The 25,536-nt window shown below is 37.0% G+C and overlaps 1 protein-coding gene across 4 annotated transcripts in view; it reads left to right on the top strand.

Moving 5' to 3' along the window:
• The window catches only part of astn1 (astrotactin 1), a 356,183-nt gene that overhangs the window by 278,161 nt on the left and 52,486 nt on the right, over window positions 1-25,536 (top strand). The window lies entirely within an intron of this gene.

Here is a 25,536-nt window from a genome sequence, read left to right as displayed (position 1 = left end):
AATTCTCTTAATCTTATTAGTTTAAAACAGTTTGAAGAACACACACACACACACACACACACACACACACACACACACACACACACACACACACACACACATATATATATAACAGAAATTGTGTTTTACAAATTTAATTTAAGCCATTCGTATGTAGTTTCAATTTAAAATGCCATAGATGTTCCAGGGATGTGCAGAAAGTTTCCTTTGCCGTTCAGGATGTGACAGCGTCACACACATTGCATGTCATGGTGGGGAGAAATAGGACAACTAATGAAAAGACATGCACTGTCACCAAATGCTTAGAGAACTGGATGTGACAGGCACTCATATCTTTTTCCCAAACTTCATACCCTACTGTACACTACACAGTATGCAGCATGACATAAAATGAGGAATACATCAGCGTCTGTTGCACAGCATGGGTTTCTTTTCCGTAAACCTCAGGACAAACATCCAGCTTTCTGTCACCTCTTCATACTTCAAGTGTGCTTCTTGTCGTAGAATGTACTTTGTGCTGACACTAAGCACGTCATTACTATAGCAACCACTGTAGATGTGCCAAAAAAAAACAACAACAACAACACTATGTTGCCATTACATACAGATCTGGCATTGTGTGCAGTGTGAAATCTTGGTTGAATTTCCAGAATAGCAACCGTACAGATCCACAGAAAGACATAAATCTCACAATGTTCAGAGGTTCAAGGAATCTAACTGACACCACTTGAAGTTTACAATGAGAAGTAAAAAGATTGAGATTGTTTAGTGTTGCACAAAGATGATATATTTAATGAATAGCTTAGATAAGATCATGTGGAAATCATGTGACATGGTTCGAAACAATGTTAACTACAGTGCCTAAATCAGCCTATTTTGGTTATACTTTGTTTAAGAAAAAAAATCTTGGAGCCATAAAACCACTATTATGACATTATTGCTACTAAATAGATATATATAGATACTAAACTTTAGTGGCCGAGAGGGCTGCATTCCAAAAACATTAGACACGAAGAGCTAAAGCTAAACTTCACCTCCGCTAAACGCCACCTTCACATGTATTATTTGCATCAAATACTTTTGCTTCACATCTGCTTGATCACGGCCTCAGGCCATTCAGAAATATTGGTTTGTTGCCAGAATTCGTTAAACACCATGTCGTTTTTTCACCAAACTCCTCAAAGTGCACGGAAGACGGAAGTAAAATACGTTGGGTAAAATCATCCTGGTCAGGATAATTTTAACTGGAATTAAAACAGGCCAGATGCAGCCCAGGGGTCACCTGTTTAGTACCTTGGTTATATTAGTGAGTAACTTGGCTATTTTAGATAAATTCTCTGGGAAAGTTGCAACCAAATTGTTCTAACAGCTTCACAGGCACAAGTGGATAACTGTGGCATAACTTCATAAAGATTATATTAGGATCAGAACTTTGTCATTCAATTTATTTGAAGTTGCAGTCAACTTCATAAATATTAACACAGTAAGGGGCCGGACACACCAAAGCTTTTTTTACACATCTGAAAATGCCTGGAGGACACCGAATGCCAGCTGAGCGCTTTGGTAGCTGTGATTCTTGAGCTGTGAGACGGTTGGTTGTTGTGATACTTGTCCCGCCCCTCCTTCTCTGTGATTGGACAGCCGTGTGAGACCTGACATTGACGAGTGGAGCTTTTCACCCAAAGTTGAATCTCTTTCAACTCTTGACGCTCAGCGCTGAAAAACTGCAGAGTGCCGGCTTTCAGCGCTGAAAAATCCACCAGCTGCTGGCTGTTTTAAAAAATGCCACGCTTCCATTGGAAACAATTGGAAACATGCGCTGGCCGTAGGTATAAAAGCTTTGGTGTGCACGCCCCCTTAGAATAAAAGCATACTGTAGGAATGAATGTGCAGATCAGTGTTTGCCAGAGAACTGTGCTTTTCTTGTTTTAGAAGAACTGACTACTATTTTTTTTTGTATTGCCATTAAAGTGAAATTACTAAACCGAAACATAAGAGCCTGGTTAAAATTTTTGAAAAATGACAGACACACTCAGACTATTGCTGCATCTTCTTTCAATTTGCTGATTTACTCAAATTCCTAAATCCACTCTCAAGGAGCACCTATTGTCCGATTCACGTTTTTACATTTCCTTTGGTGTGTAAGTGTGTATTAGTACATGTTAACGATATGCAAAAGGTACAATCTCCAAAGTAAACGATGACGCGAGTTATCATCTCCAAAGTAAATCTCTTTTCTTGGACTACAACAAACACACGGATTGTAGGCAACAGTTTACTTCCTGGGATTGGTGATGTAGACAAGACCGACATTATCATAATTCCTCCCGCTTCGGACTCACAGCCTGTAAGTTAACTCCTGTTAGCAAGCAAATCTTTCAAACATGATAAGGAGCGTCCCATTTCCGGCTGACGTCAGAGGTATACAGGCCAATCACCATGTACAGATTAGCTGGCCAATCAGGGACACAGCGCTTTTCAAATCCGTGCATTTCAGGAAGAAAGTGAAATCTGGAGCTACAAAAATGTTTTTTTACCATAAACTATGCGAACAAAATAACGTTGTTTTTAGCAATGAAATTGGTGCTCTTTAAGTTTATGTCTTTAGTTTCCAAATATATTATCCTGTCATTTGTTTTGTTTTTCCTTTGTTTTCAGTTTCGACCTAATTTGTCCATTTTAATTGTAAAATTAATAATCTCTATGGAACACTGAAACACATAACATTATTTTAGTGTTCTTTCAACCCGATAAAGATCACATATAGCACACGAGCAAACAACCCTGACAATCAATGCCAAAATAATAGATTAATTGAAATCTTCTTATAAGACTTGAATCTGCAGATCGATATTCTACCTTAAGTCCACAACCTTGGTTTTACCCTAAATGGTCACAACCATTGTCAATAATGGTAAAGTCCCAGGTGTCAATAATGGTAAAGAGCTCCAGTGACATCCCATAAGGCATAGTAAAATTATAAAGTAACATTTTAAGGGAGGGCTTCTGACTTATTTAAAGAGGTGAAAGTGTGGAATGGAATGATGAAAAGATAAAGGATTTTCTATACCTACAGTATCTTATGTGCTTCTAAATGTGTAACACCATCAGAAGTCTGAGAAGTGGTTTGCCTTTAATATGGCAGAACTCACTGACTTAGTATTGATCTTCTCCTTGACTTCTCTGCCATCCGTGCTCCCTCCTTTTGTTAAATAATCATTTGGGAACATTCTGTGGATGGTCATCTAGGCAGCAAGCAGCGTTATCTGCACTAAAGGAGAAAGAGAGAGATAGAGAGGATGAACTGTGTGTGTGTCTGTGCATGTAACCGTGGGGGATATAAATATCTTGTGTGATGTCAGAAATTGATTGGTATTGAAGGAGACAGGCAGTGAGATAAATTAATATTTAGTAGTGGGTTGTTCGTGCTGTGTTTCGGACTGATGGTCCATTCCCTCGGGGAGCAGTAGTGAAGGGTCATTGCTAACAGACTATATCCAGCAGTTCCTCCAGAGGCAACAGTCATGATGTTTTACCACTGGGCAAGAACACAGTGACCTTGCCCTGAGATGTTTTTTCTTTTACCCTCTCATCCCTGGAGTCTGTCCTTGCATTGATTAGATATGAGTTCAGTTGAGGAACCCACCCCAGCAGTCTCATCAGGACATCGGCTATTTACCCACTGTATGAATACTTAATGCTCCACATCTGTAGTCAGCAGGTAGGGTGGCTGAAGATCTAGGTTATACTAACCAGGTGGTAGGTTCAAATTAGGGCTACCAAGATAGTTTCAACTGCAATATAATCAAGATACTACTAAGTTACAGTATAAAGGCTAAATCAACAAGATCGCATTAAAACAACAGCTTTCATGTTGAACAAAATGTGGAAAATCAAGTATAGTTTTAATGTTGTGCCCAAGCCAGGTCAATATAGATTTACTCCTTAACTCGTTCCCCACCATTGAAAACGCTTCTCTGCCAATAACGTTTCCTTGACGAGTTTTTACTGCAATCTATATTTCCAATATTATCCACTAGGTGGTGCTCTTACCCAACTTATAAACACTAAAGCACCCACTGCTTCAAAAACAATAAAAACTCTGTGTGATCATTATTCTGAATCTGATCTCTAACAAAAGTCCTTTACAAAAATGCAATAAAATAGGATGAAAAATGATTTCCTGCTTTTTGTTTGGGTCTGTTCTTTTATTTGATATAAAGTATGTTTATATATTAACAGAGGAAAACTTTCTGGAAACCATTAAACTTTTGTGGGAATCATATAGCAGGATATAGCATTTTTTTACGCTGGTGGGGAAAGAGTTAAGGGTTTTACTTAAGGGTGTCACTCTTCTATTTAAAAAAGCCAAACTAATATCTCCTTGATCTAGAAATAAGGATTAGTGATATCCATCATTCCTGTATAATGCTTTTCCCTATTAGGCTCAAGAAAAGTGCTAAATCCTATGCCAGCTATCTTGAGCTTAAGGCAAAACAATCATATATTTTTCTTAAATGTGATCCTGTGAAAACCCAGCTAGTCTTTTTTGTGACTTACTGTTTTCTACATAAAATTATCCAACATAATGTAAAGAACATTCTGTGAAAATAAAACCTTGTTATCTGAAATATTTACTAAGTAAGGTCATGTCAAAAGAACATTCTGTGAAAATAAAACCTTGTTATCTGAAATATTTACTAAGTAAGGTCATGTCAAAGATCGAAATCAATGTGAAATCAGTTATAAAAATAAAACCTCAATGCTCCTAATCTCACACTTAAATGAAGCTGAAAGTGCACCTATTTCATTGCTAAAACAATGTTATTTTGTGTATTTGGTATAATACAATGTGATTGCGTGGTTTATGATTAAAAAAGCACATAATTTTTCACATACCGTACATTTTTGTAGCTCCAGATATACTGCTTTCCACAAGCGCACTGATTTTGTACAAAACTCATCTATCTGAATACCGCTGTGTCCCTGATTGGCCAGTTAATCTGTACCTTGTGATTGGCCTGAATACATCTGACGTCAGCCGGAAATGTGACGCTCTTTACCATGTTTGAAAGATTTGGTTACAACGCAATGCTAACAGAAGTTAACTTACAGGCTGAGCCCGAAGCGGGATGAATTATGATAATGTCAGTCTTGTTCACGTCAACAGGCATAAGAAGTAAACTGTTGCCTACAATCTGTGTGTTTGTTGTAGTCCAAGAAAAGAGATTTACGTTGTAGATGTCATCGTTTACTTTGGGGTTTGTACCTTTTGCATATCGATAACATGTACTAATACACACACACACACCAAAGGAAATGTAAAATCGGACCATTGTTGCTCTTTAAACTTGGATTTCACAGGCAGGGTCACATATAATTTCTGGTGCAATTTTCCCCCTTTTGCATGGCATTTCTGTAGAACCACGGCACAGAGCTTTTTTTTGGTGGCAAACTGAAGAAAAACTTAAAGGTCACGTTCTTTCTGATCCCATTTTTCAAACTTTAGTTAGTGTGTAATGTATAATAGCATAAATAATACCTGTAAAATGATAAAGCTCAAAGTTCACTGCCAGGCGATATATTTTCTTTCACAGAATTCCTTTTTCAAAGCCTACAGCGAACAGCCGGTTTGGACTACAGCCCTCTACTTCCCGATTAAATGATGTTAAGATGAGTGTTTGACTAAACTCCGCCCACAGGAATACGTCAGTCAGCTCAAACGGCTAAGGCTAAGCTGCTGTCGAATCACAACACACTAAACAAGCTAAACAATCAGAACTCGATACGTATTTCTGAAGAAGGGACTTCGTAGAACTAGGAAGACATCACCCCGTTTTTAGGACAGTGGTAAATTGTGTGAAAAATACAGTTTTTTACACGGGAAACATGAACACATGTTATATAGCGCACTGTAAACACTATCAGAGCTTCAAAAACACAGGAAGAACGAGACCTTTAAATTTCCTCATGTCAGCTCTTTCTCTTGTGTGTGATATTGTATTGTTAGTTTTGTATAATGTCACATAGCATTGTGAAAATAAAATGTATACACCTATTCACACTACACCTATTCACACTATATAGTACTAAACACTTGTAATCATAGGAGAACCATTTTTAGCACTACGTAGCAGCACCTATTTAGCACCTCTGTAGAACCTTATTCATAACAATAGCACCACATGGTTCAACATAGCACAATATGGTTCTACAATGGTTCTACATGGCCAAGGTTTAGCACTTAAAATGACCACTTTAAGTACTATTTAGTACCACTTTCTTTAAAAGCGCACAATGTACTGTATGTTATAAGCACAGTGTGGCGCAAGATCTGAATGGAAGCAGTATGAGGTCACTAAGAAACATTGTATCATGAAGAGATCGCACACAGAACGGATTACAGCCTCTTCACTCTGAATTGCACGGCAAGATTTAATTAAACCGCAGCGTTTTGTACTTCAAGAATCGCATGAGCCCATATTGTGGCCATAACGTGATTTCGATTTCTTTTGATTAATTGCACAGCCCTGCTTTAAACCCCACAAGGCCTGATATGTAAACTGTTACCATTGTGCCCTTCAGCAAGGCCTCTAACCTTAGGTGGACCCGGAGAGACTGTTAGCGTAATATGCTTCGGATAAAAGCATCAGCTAAGATGACATGCTCCCATGTGCCATTATTCAGTGTGTATACGCTTTCCATTTGTTGTATTTTCTTTGCACCAAGTTGATGATGCATTGAAGTAATGCATTCAGGGAATCGCTTGATCCATATAAGGACTTAATGATGCTCCATTGAAGCCTTAATCTAAGTTATAATCGTGTCATTTAAAGGATCTGTGGGTCATTAGGAGTTTGGAAGGGACTGTCATTATGAAAAACAGTCCTGCATTCGGAGGCAATGAAAAGGGCGATTAGATGTATATAAATGTCCATACAATGCTACAAGCTAATGAATCGAGGTCGGCAAGATGAATGTATGAGCTCGTAATGGTATAACGACAGTAATTGGATGCATATTGTCAGTTTTAACAATTATTGCATCATATACAGAAGCCCATTAGAGCAAAATTGCCTGTAAGGACACATTACAAGCAGCAACGCGGAGAAAGAACAGATTCCCAAACAAGCACGTCTCTCTGTTTACCCTCTCCACGAGATAATCAGTTCCCAGCCCGCAGCACATGGTGCCACTTCTCCCCTTTCATTTTCACCTGGGAGTTCCATCAGTCTGCGCTTAATTACTTCAAGGAATCTGTCAATCTCTTCTAATTGTGGCTTTGTTCCCCCATTCCAACACACAAGGGGAAGCAAATCAAGCGGAAAATCCCATTCCCTCCCACTTTCAAGAAGATCTTGTTTCTGCAAAACTCTGTAGGCTGGAGTACAGAAGGATTGTTCACTATAGCTGCACAGTTGTTAAGACTTTACTGGTAATTGTGTTTTCAAAAGAGGTTGTTTACTGACAACATTATACCTAGCAAGTTTTTTCCAATATGGTTCCACTTTTTTATGGACATTTTGGGATATTGCTTAAAACAGGGCTGAACAGATGGTACATCCAATTTGAAGGATGGCGACTTTAAAGGCGGGAAGGATGGAGCCTCTGAAGTCCACAAGCGAACTGAAATGAGACGCTCTAGCCTAAGGAGGGAGTTGCATCACTTGCTATTACCGCCCAAGGCGCCTGTCAGCGGGACACATAAAAATAAAAAATAAATATGGAGCCAGATTTTTTTATTTTATTTTATTTTAGAGAATTTAATGCACTGATGCAAATAAAACTACCCAACAGTAGCCTATATCATATTTGCCAACCTCAGAAATATACAAAAGGAAATTGTTGCATGCACAGTATTGCAGCAAAAATATTCATGCACATCATTAAAACACCATTTATAATTGGAAAACAGTGACAATGACCTTAAAGGGGCCATGGCACAATACTTTTTTAAAATGTCAAATAAATCTTTGGTGTCCCCACAGCACATATGTAAAGTTTTGGCTCAAAATGCCATATAAATAATTTATTATAGCATGTTAAAATTGCCACTTTGTAGGTGTGTGCAAAAACGTGGCGTTTTGGGTGTGTCCTTTAAAATGCAAATGAGCTGATGAAATTCAAACACTGATCACAATGATGGTGGTTTGTTGCAATTAAAACTCAATTGTGCTTTTCTCTGCACTAAATCGCAGTGCTGTGGTTGGATAGTGCAGATTAAAGGGTGGTATTATTATAATAAGAGCTCCTTATGACACATTTTTTTATGTGCTTGTAGAGAATGGTTTACCAAAACTAAGTTACTGGGTTGAGCTTTTTCACATTTTCTTGGTTCATAGAAGCACTGGGGACCCAATCATAGCACTTAAACATGGAAAAAGTCAGATTTTAATGCCATGGCCCCTTTAAATTAGCAAAACGTACACTTTTATTAACTACAGTTATGAATCCAAGAGAGAATCTAGGAGCGCTTCTTGCTGAAAGGACCACTTTGTGTGTCCCAGAAGGTGCTCTTGGTTGGGTTAGAACTAATATCTGATTAATCAGAATCCAAGGCACTACTTCCAGTTCAAAAATATATAAAAAGCCTTTATTCAAAACATGGCTTACTTGAAAAACATTAAAAATGATGACTAAAACACTGCACAGTTATGAATGTTTATTTGAAAATACCCAGACGTCACAGGCGCGCATTGAATCTTGGGATAGCAAAGGCGGTGAAGAAAACATCTGATGGATCCTTCATTTCACAGGATACAAAAGGACGTAACATCTGAAGGCTTTTAAATGAGCCTCCAAAATGGCACAGCCTTCGACGTGGCACAGTGACATCATTGGCTTTCAAATACGGGATATTGGGATGCACCCAGAAACACCAAAATGCACATAAATGCTGTGCTTATATAATTCATTATGAATGTGTGTATATAAAAAGGACTCAGAATTAATTTTATTTTCACAATGCTACATGATGTTATACAAAACTAATAACAAAATATCAGGTCACAGAAGCACAAGAAATGTATTATAGGCCATATACAAAAGGAAGGACTGCGGGGTTTTTTTCAATGCAGGGCATTTCTATTAGGACTCACTGAATGGAAACTAATCTTTATTTACAAATGTTTTATGCAATAGTACAGTTTTGCACACATGTTAAATCCACAACTTGGCTGAAAACAGCTACTGTTGTAAGTCACTTTGAATACAAGCATCTGCTAATAACTCCTAATATTATGTACTGTCCAAACCTAAAACTGATGTGTAGATATTTTAACTTTATAAATCCCAAAGCCCAAGATAAATCATGACAAGAAAAGACAATTAAGGTGGGTAAACGTGACAGCTACAAAAACCATAAACATTGAACTACAAAAGGACAAACAACTTCAAAATAAAAGACATGCACACGAAACAACAAAAAATTACACCTAAATGTAAATGTTGTATTAATATTAGGTTATGAACAAATTATGTTTCGTGTTTTGATATGTCATGACTTGATACGGAGATGGCATGTAGTAAAAATCTTGAAGCAAATTCAAACATTTAGAAAATGTTTCAATGTTATTTAAGCCATTCCCCACCAGTTGTTTTTTTTTTTTTTGAGAGAGAATTTCACAAAAAAATCCTTCTAAAAATATATAAACATACAAATATATCAAATGAAAGAACCGACCCTCTGCTTTCAAACAAACAATAAACAAACAAACGAACAAGCAAAACAGAAAAGAACTTATCATACTATCTATATTTATTTCTCAGCTTATAAACTCATAAATATGGGTATTTTTCTTCAAAAATATTTTTCCAAAAAGCTGAAATAATTGCATTTCTGTAAAGGAATTTTGATAGAGATCAGATTCAGAACAATTATCAAAACATACACGGAGTGTAAAATTAATAAATCATTTTTTGCTTTAGTTTTTTATAAATTGGGTAATCTATCTAGTGGATAATCGGGGTATTACACATTACCATAAAATTTCATCAGGAACACGTTTTTTCATGTAAATGTTTTCACCTAGTTGACGAGATAACTTGTCAATGGCGGGAAAGAGTTAACAATACTTTCAGTTGATAAAAGTTGATATTTGACATTAAAATGTCTCATCACACAGTGATTTGATGAAGAAATTTATTTTTGCTGACCAATTCAGGTGCTTAATTATCATTATAAATGCTTATTATCAATAATTCGATGATGTTTCCACATCAGCTACTTTTGCGGGTTTGTGATCAAATGCTCAGGTGAGCAATTCAGAGGTACACGTTTGATACACATGTTGGCTGTGTGGTATTCAATTTGAATATGATGGCTTCTGGGTTCAGATTTGCCACTAATATATTAATTAGTTTCCTTCAAAGTTTACTTCAGTGCAGATTTGGAGACTTGTATTGTTTTATTGTTTTAAGTAGTGGAGACAAAATCAGCCATGGCCAAAAGTCCTCACCGTAAATGATGCCTCCGTTTACTTCAAGCATTTTCTTTTGTAATGATTACCCAGAGCACCTGTTGTACTCCGGGGGATGGACAGTGGGTTCGGAAATGATGGGTGGAAAATAGGCATGATGTAGGAATTGTGCTGTGTAACAATGCGACTCACCGCTCACCCATGCTTTACCAGCTGTGGAATGGACTCAAACTGCCGGTCACAGCAGACGCATACAGCACCTGACTTCTTCTGTCAAGGGCATCAGATTAAGTTAAAGGCAGTGGAAAGCTAATGCTGGAGAATGAGAGAAGGTCATGGAGGAACTGGATGGTATCGTAATGAGACATACAGTGGGCGATTTTGTTTTCCAAAACAAATTAGAGTGCATGTGCACTCATACTGGAGTCTTAGGATTTTTTGGATGTAATAATCAACTACTTTTTCCATTTATATCAAATTCAAGTGAATTTTTAGGACCAAGGCACTGAATGGTTATTCTAATGGTTATTTTCAGGGTCCAAGGTTTTGGGGTACTTTTATAAAACTCAAAAATTTGCCATACAAGTTGTAGGCCAGTTCATGGGCATTATGGAAGCGCTCTACAATTCCCTCTTTTACAATGCACATACACTTTGTGCATATATCGCATATAGATTCATGTGTGGTAACGAAACTCCAAACCATTTTCACCCTGATATCCATTAGCTTCACCCAACAGGAAACCATTTTGGATGTTGCGAAGTGCTTTCATCTATTAAGTACTTTTTCTAAGCCATTTGTGTGATTGTCACCAAACTTAGTCAACATTACTGTATGTTAAGACACTGAAAAAATGCTTTGGATGGGCTAAATTCAAGTCTTGACTCATATTCCTTGAGCTCTCCTACATCATTTCCTGCATTCTTTCCAATGCTCTGTCAAAATAAAGGCATGCAAGAAATAAATAAGTAAATAAATAAAACTATAATAAATAAATAAATAAAAATAATTCTATAATGCACCCTATTTGCACGGTTTTCCAAGAACCACTATACGGCAGTGGCACCATAGGGCTTGGTTCAGTCATTGCTTGCAGCTATATTTTACATTGTTCTTTTAATATATCTACCATTCAGAATCTAAGTGAGCAAGCTAAAGATAACAGTGGCAGGAAAAAGGTTTTGTGCCATTCCCAGAAAATTTCAAAATGCCTTCGATATTGCATTTATTTCAGCTGAATCAAATTGAACCATTCATACTCATAATTGAATGTTCTACAAAGAACTCTGAACAAGAAGATGGGCTTTTATAAATGAAATGATATTTTTTCCCAAGAACAGGAGAGGTGGAAGGCAGTGACAGTGGGAATAAAGGGACAAGGGAAAGAGAGAGAGAGAACCAAGGGCGAGCAGGAAAGAGATCAGGCCAGTAAAAATCAGGCCTGGTATAATGAAGATGACATTTGTAGTATTACCACATCCAGAGCAGCCATTGGAGGATAATATACTGCTGAGTACACACATTATTTATTACCACAATCTAATCACCTCTTCAAATGAGTTCCAATGGAACTCATTAGCTACTTTGATGAAGATCGGCCAAGACAATAAAGAAAGCGAGAGTGCAGAGGAAATGTGACTGCAGGAGAAGTGAAACGGGTTGTGATTGCGTTCTGTACTAGCATTCATCTACACTAAACACTAGATATGTAAGGCTAATAGGGATCCTCCTATACCAGGGATGGGCAACTTTGATGGTGACGAGGGCCAGCATTTTTCTCCTTTATACCAAGGGGGCCAGAACCACACGCACAATTTACATCATTCTTAATTTCCTTTATTAAGAAAAACACAATATGCAATTAACCTGTCTTTAAAGATTGTAACTATAAAACTTAGCAATTATGCTAATTCTAAATCATAACTTTATTTTCATTGGACAAGCATTTCAGATAAAACTTCTTAAAGGGCCATTTCACCGATAGGAACATTAATCTTTATGGAAAGTGAGTCATATTTGTAGTCAAAATGTAACATAAATGTAGAATTGTGTGCCTATTTGACAGAGAAAAGACAAAATGTGACTTTAGAGCACATTTGTATGAAAAACGACAACTCCCATTATGCACCACAATGCACAGCACTGCAAGCCACTCCCATTAATCGGAACACGGCTCAGATATGATATTGTGTACATAAATGCCACGTTAGTAAAACAAAGAAAATAGCCACCACCACTGTGTCTGACTGACACCAATCATGATTTACTTTTAAACGTGATGTTACATTGTGGTACACACAATAACACTCTGGTCTGGTGTGTAGCAAAGTCTTATTCAAACAGTAACGTGCGGTTTCAGATCCGCAGTACAAATGTCTTTTCAATTAGTTAAAAAGGGTATGCATTTTAAATGTTTATTTAGTTTTACCAATTTTCTTTTTGTCTATTGTTTACTGTAATTACATCTGTGTAATATCAGCCTCACTGCTCTCACAATATAGACATATAAAACACCGCTCAGATATGCTATTGTGTATATAAATGCCACCTTAGTATAACAAAGAAAATTGAAACACTCACTTTAGTTAGACATCCGTTTACCCCTGCATCCTGCACACAAACGCGTCCCCTGCATAATATCTCCACAGACGCGCTGCCTCAGCTGTTGGAGCTTGTGCTCGTAAACCGAAACACGTCTTTAAAATAAGCACGCGCCCAGAAACATTAACAAAACAAACGTTCATATCCTTATCTGATCCAGAAATCTTAAAACGAAAGCACACAGCGCGAGTCTGTCCAAGCTCATATACTCCGCAGCGCGTTTGCTCGTCGAAGCCGAAGCAAACGCGTATTTGAAATAAACATGTCCAAACGCGCGCAAAGTTGCCTCGAAACCTTTACCAAACGAACGTCCATATCCTTATCTGATGCAGAAATGTTATAAAGAAGCCACACAGCGAGAGAACAGGCAAGCTTCTCTACGCAGCAGAGGCCGATGGTTGCTGCGTCTTCACCGGGCTCCTCTACCCAGCCGACGCCCAGGCTCCGGCTTCTCCTCGGGCTTCTGTTCCTCAATCTGCCTGAGCTCTTTGCTGTATTGTGGCTCATAAAGGTGCAATGTACAGCGGATTAGAGCATCACGCTTGCGAAATCACCCTCTTCTATATCATATTGATTAACTTCCACTGTTATTGTAACATGAAGTCTGACTCGCTCCACAACTTCTGTTTAGCTTAGCTTAGCATAAAGATGGCGGCTGATCGTTTTTTCCCGTCTGTGTTCGTATATTCGTATAAGTCCCACCCACTGATCTGTAATTGGTCTGAAGCGTGAGTGGGTCCCACCCATAGCCCCCACCTTGGAAAAATGAGGAATGAGTGTCTGTAGTCTTTCACACTCAATAGAGATACAGGATTTCCTTCTTTCAATGACGCAAAATGACGATTTTTACATCATTGAAAGAAGGAAGTGCCTCACTGAAATCAGGATTTCTCCCCTCTCAGGGGAAACTGAGGGAATGATGCACGACCATTCAAAAACATGACTGGGGTTCTAACGGTACAAAGATTAATGCAAATGGGTGAAGTTTCCCTTTAACTGCATTGCTTTAACATCTGCAACAAGTAAGGCACTTTTAAATTAGTATAGAGGAGTTTTTTTCATCCCGCCCTTAAAGAACAAAATTATTTGAAATAAATAATACATAAATTCAAAACAAAAAATATATAAAAAATGTTGATAACAATGTATTTTACCTTTCAAATCTGAGAGCAATTCTGGCCCGAGTATGACCCGTCACCCAAACCAGTGGCATTGTTTTTAACCCGACTGGACCCGAATGTAAACTGACATGTGTGCAGTCTGCAGCCTTGGTGGTCTCGCAACAAATTTGGCGAGCTGCTCCATTTGTTTATATGACAATGACACCAAGGTAACCGCTAAAACGTACATTTAAAATTATCTGACATGTCTGTCTCAACGAAAATTAACCTATTGCCAGCCACACAATGTTGCAAGCGCTCCTGGCAAACAGAGGAGAGGTTTGAAAAGGACATTGACACACACATGCGAGAGTTCAGGGCTTCTCGGGTCCGTTCGGCAAAAACACAATCATTTTAAATAACCAGAGACCTGATTATTGTACCTGACACGTGTCAGAGGCACGCGTGAAACTTTTTAAACTTTTTGAACTCGGGTCGGACCTCGGGTTTTCAGCCCCCGTGAAGACCTCTTCTTCACATAAGCCCAAATACGGGACTATGCTTACTGTGACGATCCGCGGGACCTAGCGCCCCCTCCTGGTTGGGAGTATTTACGTCCTAATACAAAAATCATCATTTTAAAAGTATTTGATTAAGTATAATATGGTCCAGCGGGCCGTATTAGAATTTACCCCGGGCCGTGTGCGGCCCTCGGGCCGCCAGTTGCCCATCCCTGTCCTATACTATAAGATATATTGAAATATACTAAAGCCATTAATGCTTAGAAACCATTTACTTATCTACTCCCACATTTGTAGAGTACAAAATAGAAAATGAAACCTCAACACTTTTCCCGCCAGCGTTTTAAAAAAAAGTTGCCAGCGTTTTTTTATGATTTTCACAAATGTTTAATACCTTCCAGAAAATGTATAAACACACAATATAACAAATTGAAAGAACAAACTCTGCTAAAAAAAAGTTTCATCCTACCTTTATATGTTCTCTTTTTTATCACCTCTCAAATATTGGTAGGTTTCTTCAAAAATACCAAATTTTGAGCAAAAAGCTGAGATAATTGCGTTTTGGTGAAGGACTTTTGAGAGAGATCAGATTCAGAGTGATCATCAAAACATACACGAAGCTTGAACGGTTTGCCCTAAGGCAGTGGTCTGAAACTCCCGGCCCGCGGGCCATTTGCGGACCTCCCTCCCTTCCTGCGCCTGCTGTCAAAAATATAACATAATCTAGCCCACAGAAATATTTTTATCTACTTAGATTTATATTTGTTTGATTATTGATGCAAACGTTTAAGGGGCCGTTCACAGTCGCGACATCTCATATAGGCAGAGAGAGGTGGAGATGTAATGCAACACATATTAAACTATGGATGAGAAAAAGAGTCATCAAGTGCCCAGGTTAAGAAAATAGGAAATATGAGGAAAAACATGAAAAGATAAAAGACTGTATGCTATGGAGCTCACTCATCTCAATATAAGTATAGTGCGAAGTATATATCATTATGTTGCTTACTATGCAGTTGCACATAGAGCAGTAGGCAATCATTTTTAGAGAGATGGAACATAACCAAGTCAAGTCTGTGACTTAAAAACAGAAGCACTGCCTGGTTGCAAACAAAAATGTATAATAGTTAATAAATGTATTCAGGAATTACATTTGTAAGTGGCAGGTTTTAATATAAATTTGTTTAAGATATAGTTAAGAAAAGATTTATTCTATTAAGATAATGTATAAAACATACAGAAAGCACTGTTTTTATATTTTTAAGTATTATTATATGTTAAATAATAGAAAAATTGTATATTTACAGAAATATTGTGTTTTTTATGTAAAAATAGCTCTGCGCCCTCTGATGAGATGTTAATCTCAGAAATGGCCCCAAGCTGGTTTGAGTTTGAGACCCCTGCCCTAGGGGAATACTTCCAGGTTTTATAAGTTGAGTAAGAGCGTCACCTGGTGTATAATAGCGGAAATACAGATGCCGGAAAAACTCTTCATTGGCAGAGAAGCGTTTTCCCTTAATTGACGAGTTTAGTCGTCAAAGGTGGGAAAAGAGTTAAATTGTGGAACCAAATGTTAGTTTGTAAGATAAGTTTCATTGCTCAGAGTTTGCTCTTTTACAGGATTTTTCATGGAGTTCTCAGTTGTGTTTCTTTTTAAGCATCTTAGTCTGAGATATTTCTCCTGAAGTTGCTTTAGAGAAATAAAAATGAGACAGTTCTGAAAATACATGGAGTATGGAGCAATTAATGTACAATTAATGTATTATATTATATAGGTAAAATATATATAAAATATACATTTTATGTGAAATATTTGAGTTTATAGTAAAATCTTTTATAATATTGGGTACGTTTTCTGGACAGAGTTTAGGTTAATTCAGGACAGGCCTTTGTTATATTATTTAGGTAGTTTCTACAAACAAACCTTACAAAAAACAATAGACCCCTTAATCGGCCCTTAATAGACCCCTTAATGATGTCACCGCTCCAGCTGGAGGCAAAAAAGTAGGAACTTATAGCAGGCGCGCTAAGAGTTTGAGGTTTTGACTTTAACATGTCATCTTGTTGTGTTTTTTGCTGCCATAATAGAAGTAACAGCACTTTTGGTTCAAAACTAAAGTTTTAACGGATCCGGGCAGACATTCCTTCACAGAAATCAAGAAGACTTTGATTTGTGGTTAAATACAATATGGCGTACAGACTGGACGGAGATGATCATAAATAATGCTTGTGTTTGCAGTGCACACTTCATATCAGTAAAATAATCTATGCATATGTACTGGTGTTAGGGTGACCATTCGTGCCAGTTCCGCGGGACACGTCCCGAACATGTTTTTGGGGTGCGTTCTCCAGAAGTCGCGTTGGTTGACCGCATCAAGGTTTAATATTTCAGGTTCAATTTCAAAAAAAGCAACCGTTACATTTCAAGGTAAGAATGAAACTACAATGATTGTATGTCTTAAAATAAATAAATCTTAATTTTCGAATGTATTTTAATTGAAATGTGAGAACCTTGATGACGTATGCGGTCGGGCAACGCAACTTCCGGAGAACGCAGTACCGCATACGTCATCAAGGTTCTCACATTTCAATTAAAATACATTAGAAAATTAAGATTTATTTCTTTTAAGACATACAATCATTGTAGTTTCATTCTTACCTTGAAATGTAACGATTGCTTTTCTGAAATTGAACCTGAAATATTAAACCTTGATGACGTATGCAGTCGACCAACGCGACTTCTGGAGAACGCACCCCGTACGGGACGTGTCCAGCGGAACTGGCACGAATGGTCACCCTAACACCAGTACATATGCATAGATTATTTTACTGATATGAAGTGTGCACTGCAAACACAAGTATTATTTATGATCATCTCCGTCCAGTCTGTACGCCATATTGTATTCAACCACAAATCAAAGTCTTCTTGATTTCTGTGAAGGAATGGCTGCCCGGGTCCGTTAAAACTTTAGTTTTGAACCAAAAGTGCTGTTCCTTCTATTATGGCAGCCAAAAACACAACAAGATGACATTTTAAAAGTGTGGTCCAGTGTGGGTTATTAAGAGTTAACAAATGCTATCCCAGGTAAAAAAAAACTAAAATACACTTTTATCACAACTGTGCTATTTAGAGACACCATTTTTTTTAATACACTTAAAAATCTATTTTAATATTACTGGTATTGTATACTTTTTCAGGTGGACTGAAGTACTACTAAAGTAGACATTTACTTTTAATGTGTATATTTGTAGCATAACTTTACAACTTAACATAACTTACAAATGTGCTTACTTGTGTAGTTTTAGTAGATTCAAGTATATTTTATTTTTACCTTAGATCTAATGTCTTAACCTTTTTGCTATTTAACACTTTAGGATATGGACTGTTGACTAAGGGTGGATTATTTATTTATTTTTCATGCAACAATGCTTATTATTTAATTACTTTAATAAGCAATATTATATGAACAAGAAATTTACAAGATACTAAACAAGTACTTTGTAGTGCTCTTATAAATGTTTTCAGAATTACTTTATTAAAGGTTAACTCCTAAATTGAATAAAATAACAGAATTCTTAATGCTTTTTAATGCTGTTGAGATTAGCTTTACTGTTTTACGCTTGGGGTGTTAACATATTTGACATATCTTATTTAAACCCAGTTGTTCTAATGCTTGTATCTTTCCGAATGTAGTGCATGTCAGCAATAATAAAAGCAGTAACGGCACTGCTCACAAAATGTGGGACACAGCTAAACACTAAAAAAAAAGAAAATGGTGCTAAATAGCACTAAAAGCTTGTAATCACAGGGGAACAATTTTTTGTGTTATATAGCACTTATATAGCACCTATGAAAAACCAGAAGTGGTGATATAACACTTATTGTTCTACGCAACACAGTATGGTTTTACACAGGTGCTACATAGGTGCTATATAGCACTACAAATGATTCCCCTATGATAAAGAGACAGTGCATCACTTTAAGTGATATTTAGCACCAATTTTAAGAGTGAATAATGCATTTCTGACAAACTTTTGTGACATACTGTAATGTAATTTAAATGTCAGTTGCAGACCTACACACATTTTTAACAACAGGCCCTTTTTTTCCATTTTTGTGTGTCTATTTCTTTTGCTACAAATTGCTTTTTAAAGCAACACTATGTAGTTTCCATGTAAAAATGACTTACAGCTCCCCCATGTGGTTGAAAAGCGCAACAGTGCCTGGTATCAGACACTCTTCTGCAGGCAGGGGGAGGGGCGGGGCTGTGTTTCCTACCCTCCACCGCCACTTTCAGAGTGTGCTTGTAGCAGCTAGGAGGCTGCTCAGGTTGCAGCAACAGTACAATTTGTCCAGTTAAAAGTTGTTCTATCACTGAAATAATTTTAGAGACATTATTTAAAGGTAAAAAAACTACATATTGTTGCTTTAAAATCATGATGCAGCCGGGACATTGTAGTAATTTTTCTTTACTGTTTGATCAATTGGAAATACATTGACTGATAGCATATAGTACCCAAAACTCATCTCCGCAATTCCTGTTTTCTGCTCGACTAGACCTTATGCATGCACAGACTCGGAAGCATTTCATAACATCACAACTTTGACCAGGAACTGGCTTAGCTATTAATCCAATCTATAAAGTTCCGATCACCCTCAGCAATTTTCCTTCTTGAAGCGGCGTGCTTTACACATGAAATAAGTTGGACGTTTTACTAGCATCTAAATGTTGCACAGAATCATTTTTTTAACCGCATGCTAAACTAATACCATGTAATGTTATAGCTTATCTTCAAGGAAAGCTGGATATCAGCTGCTTAGCAGAAGATTTTCCTTCTGGCTGCTTTCACTGTTTGTTGTTTGACATTTTTTCCCCTACAGTTTGTTTGGAGAAGCATATTAATTAGAAATCTCACATTGGCCACAACTGATGTCTGATTCTTTGTTCTCAATAGTCAATCCAAATGAGCAGCTCCAGAAACGGAGATGAAGTGATGTTTAATCTCTGTGGTGAAGGATGGGAAGCAGAGGCAGAAGGGAGACGGTGAACTAAAGAGAGAATATAGAGGAAAGCAAAGCTACTTAGTAAACATCACTCAGTTCTCTCAGGCATGACTTTGAATTTTTGTTCTCGATGCCCAGTTTCGACACGGTCAGGGACAGCCTGTTTCCAGAGGGCAGGGTTAGTTCATCCTGGGTAGAAAACCGAATCTAATTGTGTGCAGGGGAAGATTTTTACCATGCTGTTAGTCCCTTTGGGAGATTGGTCATCTTCTGATGTCTCTGTGTAGCCTACAGCGTTCCTCCATCAGCCTGTAGCGTGCCTTTATGCTGGAGAAATGTAGATCTGTACTGTGCTTTGATAAAGCGAAAGCTCCACCACACCACCTTATATACTCTCCATTCTAACATGCCTCCTCAGGTTATATTATATTATGATTATATATTATATATGAAGAGTTTGGTTCCAAAACGCAATAAATCCATTTTGACAAATTTTGGTAAAAATGTGTTTTCTATACCAAGAAAATGACAAGATGAAAAACACTATTTTCTGTGGCAAACGTTTACATAGCATCTTTAGGTTATGAAAACACGCCACCATTGTTGTTTACAGTGTCTGGAATGGTGTGCTGTGATTGGTCAAGTGGATTTATTGCATTCTGCAGAGCAGGAGGAGTGGCGTTTATTGTTTTTTGGAGAAAAGGAAGAAAAACATAGACAGAATAACACGGCGATATTGGATTTGGGGTACAGTAAAATTAAGAATTTACTTTTTAATACTGACCTGAAACAATGCTGATTTTGGTGGTAACTCGTTAAAAAAGGCGTTTATCACGTTTTGGAACCAAACTCTTCATATGAAGAGTTTCGTTGCAAAACGAGATAACCACCGTTTTTTTAATTGTTCAGAAATCTCGTTTTTTGGTTGTGCATTCCAGTTAATTTCAATGCAACTGCAGTTGGTTTGTTTTGATTTAAACCTTCATAACTTAAAAATACAGCTAAGTAGCACCATAAAACAAAATAATAACATGATAACATAATAATAAACATGTTTTGACAAAAATAAAAAATGGATTTATCTCGTTTTGCAACGAAACTCTTCATATGTATAATGACAGTTTGGGTGTAATGATTTACTGTACTGTAATTACACTGTAAAAACTGAAAAGTTTGTTCAACTTGTAAAGTTAAAATTTTCACCTAGAGTGAAACTAAAGAGTAATTTTAAGATGAAAACATCTTGTGTTTAGGGGTTACCAATTGAAGTAACTTTTTAAGTTTAACCAACATTTCACTTTTTACATATCCAGTTACCCTTTTAGTCCCCCTGTAGTCAAGAATTGTATCATTGTATCATTGGATCTAAGAATATGCAAATGAGTCCTCACCTCTACTCAATTGCACCACTTCGGAGCGTAGATATATTTGTAAATAGATGTTACATTTTCAGTTTCAGCCACATCACTGCTAAGTTTTGTTTCACTCAATGCATACGTGCATTGCATGTTTGCAGCACTAATCTTTACGCCCTGATGTTAACAGGTTACAGCACTCACCCTGCATGCGTGAGCAGCACAGAAGCAGAGGTGAAGCAGCAGTGCTGTGATCATTTTAGCGCCGGGTCTATGAGGCATCCAAACATAATATCTATGACTCGAACTACTGATCCATGAGCTCAACTGTGTAAATGTGATTGGTTACATGTTTGTGATAAAAACCAACACTCTAAAAATGTCTGGGTTATTTTTAACCCATAATGGGTAAATATTGGACAGAACATGTGCTGGGTTAAAAATGACCCAATGTTGGGTTGTTGTTATGCAACCATGGGGCATAATAATCCAGCAGTTGGGTTAAAACAACCCAGCATTGGGTAAATTTTTAACCCAGCACGTGTTCTGTCCAATATTTACCCAATGGGTCAAAAATAATCGAGAGTAAAGTAAAGAGTAAAGGCGATTCTAAACCACGGGAATGAGATGCCTCCTATTTTATGGATAATATGGAGAATATAGTCAGCAATGGTGTTAAATTATAAATTTTTAGTGGTAAAAATCGACATATTTTGGCTTTTAACTTGTCAATAAAGAGAAAACGCTTCCTGCCAATGACGAGTATTTCCGGCAAATCGTAATAATTATCCACCTGAAAGTATTGTCCTAGGGCAAACAGCTGTATGTCCATGTATGTTTTGACGATCGCTCTGAATCTGATCTCTATCAAAAGTCCTTCACATGGAATTATCTCAGCTTTTTGCTCAAAATGTTGTGTTTTTGAAGAAACCTACCCGTATTTGTGAGGTGATATAAAGAGAACTAATGAAGGTAGGATGAAACTTTTTTTTTTAAAGCAGAGGGTTTGTTCTTTCATTTGATATATTGTATGTTTATATATTTAAAGAAGAACATTTTGTTGAAGGCATTCAACTTTTTTTAAAACAACGCTGGCGGTGAAATAGTTAATAGTTAAAATATCAGCGTTTTTCATGATTTTCACAAAAGTTTAATGCCTTCCAGAAAATGTTCTTCTTCAAATATATAAACATACAATATATCAAATGAAAGAACAGACCCTCTGCTTTCAAAAAAAAAAAAAAAAAACGTTTCATCCTACCTTCAGTAGTTTTTTTTGTAATCAGCTTTTGAATATGGGTAGGTTTCTGCAAAAACACAACATTTTGAGCAAAAAGTTGAGATAATTCAATTTTTGTGACGGACTTTTCATAGAGTTCCCATTAAGAGCGATCTTTAAAACAGACACAGACATGCAGCAGCTTGTCATAGGGCAATACTTCCGGTTTTAAAAAGTTGCGGAAGGGCGCCACCTAGTGGATAACAGCGGTATTGTGGAAAGACGGAAATACTCGTCATTGGCGGGGAAGCGTTTTCTCTTAATTGACGAGATATCTCGTCAATGGCGGGGAAAGAGTTAATACAGATTTTGAAAAGTAATTAGTAATAAGTAAACAATTACTTTTTAGACAGAGTGATTAGTGAATAATTTAATGTTTTAATAAGTAATTTATTATTTTTGGAGTAATTAACCCAAAACTTATGAATTCACATTGATGTGAACTAGATTTAAGTTCATCTGATCCTGATCGGGTGTGCCCAAAACAGTTAGATGGAGCGCACTGGTGCAGGGGTCTCGAGGTGTACTTTAAAACTCGGACTATTTTACTTCCATATATTTATTTCACTTAAAAACGAGGCCAAAGACACGTCTGAATGTGTGCCACTAGACAAACAAATCACAAAAGAGCTAGTAAGTTATTAAAGTGTGCCAGATCTGCCACTAGTATCTTTTAAAAAATGACAGAAAGAACATAAAAAAGTGTACTGTATGATGTGACTGTGTACCCACAGCTTGGCTTTCATTTGATTTCCATATTAGTTTTCTCCAAGTTGTCAAACAGACAAGCCCTTGCCAGTATTCCATTCAGCCCTTTTTTTTCAGATTCCCCCTAGTCATAAAAATGCATTAGCGGGATGGGTTTTGCTGAATTAGAAATGCATTTTAATAAAGTCTAATGAGGACTTCAGAGACTTCATTTTGAAAAGGGAACGTGGTGCCACCTGAATATACCACACACTTCAGTTTACAACACAGTTAATGCGCATCTAATCGTCGCTTCATTTTAGGGGACAAATGTCACACACCTACTGTAGGCAGCATTTCTCTCTCTCTCTCTTTTTTATAATGGGAAAAAGTGATTAACGTGTTTTAGCAGTGCTGGCGATTAAGAGAGAGACCCGTCGGCAGTGTGTTTCACTGCAATTTCTTTCTTAATTATATATCAGGGGAGACACTGATGGCGAGGAGAAAAATGTGCAAATGCTCAGGGCCAGTGTGTGCCGAACTGCCATGCTTTCGGTGCAGACGGTTTGAGTCTCCACGGTAACAAGCCCCACCCGCTGCTTCACTCCTATATCCTCCAGTCATCTTTCTTGCTGTAATACCTAATTTCTCTGTCCCACTTTTAAAGACACACACAGATTTATCTCATGTCTCATCACGGCAAACCGTCTCTTTACAGATTTATTAGAACGCTTGAATGGACTGGTAATCTGTTAACACGTTTGACTTCGTTGTAGCAATGGCAGTGGGAAGACTGGGGTTTTTTGTTTTGCATTTAAAGGATTAGACAATTTTCTTAATAAATAATCCAGATAATTTACTCACCACCATGTCGTCCAAAATGTTGATGTCTTTCTTTATTCAATCGAGAAGAAATTGTTTTTTTAGGAAAACATTCGAAGATTTTTCTCATTTTAATGGACTTTAATGGACCCCAACACTTAACAGTTTTAATGAAGTTTAAAATTGCAGTTTCAACGGAGTTTCAAATGACTCTAAACAATCTCAAATGAGGCATAAGGGTCTTATCTAGTGAAACGGTTGTTATTTTTGAAAATAAAAATAAAAATATCGATTTAAACCACAACTTCTCATCTATCTCTGGTCCTGTTACGCGCCAGCGCGACCTCGCGTAAATGCGTAATGACGTGGAAAGGGCTCACGTGTTATATATATGAAACGCACATTTGTGGACCATTTTAAACAATAAACTGACACAAAGACATAAATAGTATCATTCCACATACAATAACGTCGGAACGGTCCTCTTTCTCCACACTTGTAAACACTGGGGCGGAGTTTCACATACGTCCTCCGTGACCTCTTTACGTGATGACGTATTGCGTGAGGTCTCGCTGACACGTCACATGACCGGAGATAGACGAGAAGTTGTGGTTTAAAAGTGCATATTTTTTATTTTTCTTGCCAAAAATGACAATCGTTTCACTAGATAAGACCCTTATACCTCGTTTGAGATTGTTTAGAGTCTTTTGAAACTGCAATTTTAAACTGCATTAAAACTGTTAAGTGTTGGGGTTCATTAAAGTCCATTAAAATGAGAAAAAACCTGGAATGTTTTCCTCAAAAAACATAATTTCTTCTTGACTGAACAAAGAAAGACATCAACATTTTGGATGACATGGTGGTGAGTAAATTATCTGGATTTTTTAAAGAGAATTGACTAATCCTTTAAAGGAAGCAGTAGGGAAGTGGTCAAGTAGGAAGTCATGAAATCGTACAATTTGTATAATACAAATTTTAATTGTAATTTGTTTATTTATGTGGTAGGTTATTTAACATGGTAGTGTATTGTGAATTGTGTGAACTTGCATCAGTCATCTTATGTTTAGTTTACAGGTCATTCTTACCAGGTAACAAAATTTTATACTATAATCTTAAATCGTATACTGTACTATTAAACATAATATTGTATACACACTGGGGTTCAAAGTCAGAGACCAGTAGTAAAAAGTTATTTTAAACTTGAAGCATGCTTTACATTTTTTATTATTATCATAATTTCATCAGTATAACTATTAAAGACAAAATATGAATAAAAACGTTCACATTATCTTAACTTTGCATTTGGCACTTTTTAACAGTAAACACTTCAGCTGCATAGACTCCAAGGATTTGTGCAAATCCTTATTTCAATATCCCCAGTATGAGTTAAAGAGATAATTTTCACCGAAAAATGAAAATTACCCCATAATTTACTCACCTTAATACCATTCTAAGTGTATATGACTTCCTTTCTTCAGCCGGACACAGAGTTATAATAATAATATTCTGGCTCTTCCTAGCATTGTAATAGCATTGAATAGTTCCCAATGTATTTAAGCCTGTCCATCATCAGAAAAAGGAATCCATGTGACTCCTGTGGGTTAATATGTAGTGCATTATTTTTTTTTTACACAAAACACATGGTTTATGCCACAGCTGCCCTAAACTAACAGTATTGGTGATTACCAAAATCATTATTATGTTTTTGTAATGGTTCATTTAGCTGTATGTGTAAGCTGTTTCTTTTG

The sequence above is a fragment of the Misgurnus anguillicaudatus genome, chromosome 2, assembly GCF_027580225.2.
Source record: "Misgurnus anguillicaudatus chromosome 2, ASM2758022v2, whole genome shotgun sequence".
Lineage (NCBI taxonomy): Eukaryota > Metazoa > Chordata > Actinopteri > Cypriniformes > Cobitidae > Misgurnus > Misgurnus anguillicaudatus.
This window is presented reverse-complemented; position numbering and strand designations above follow the sequence as displayed.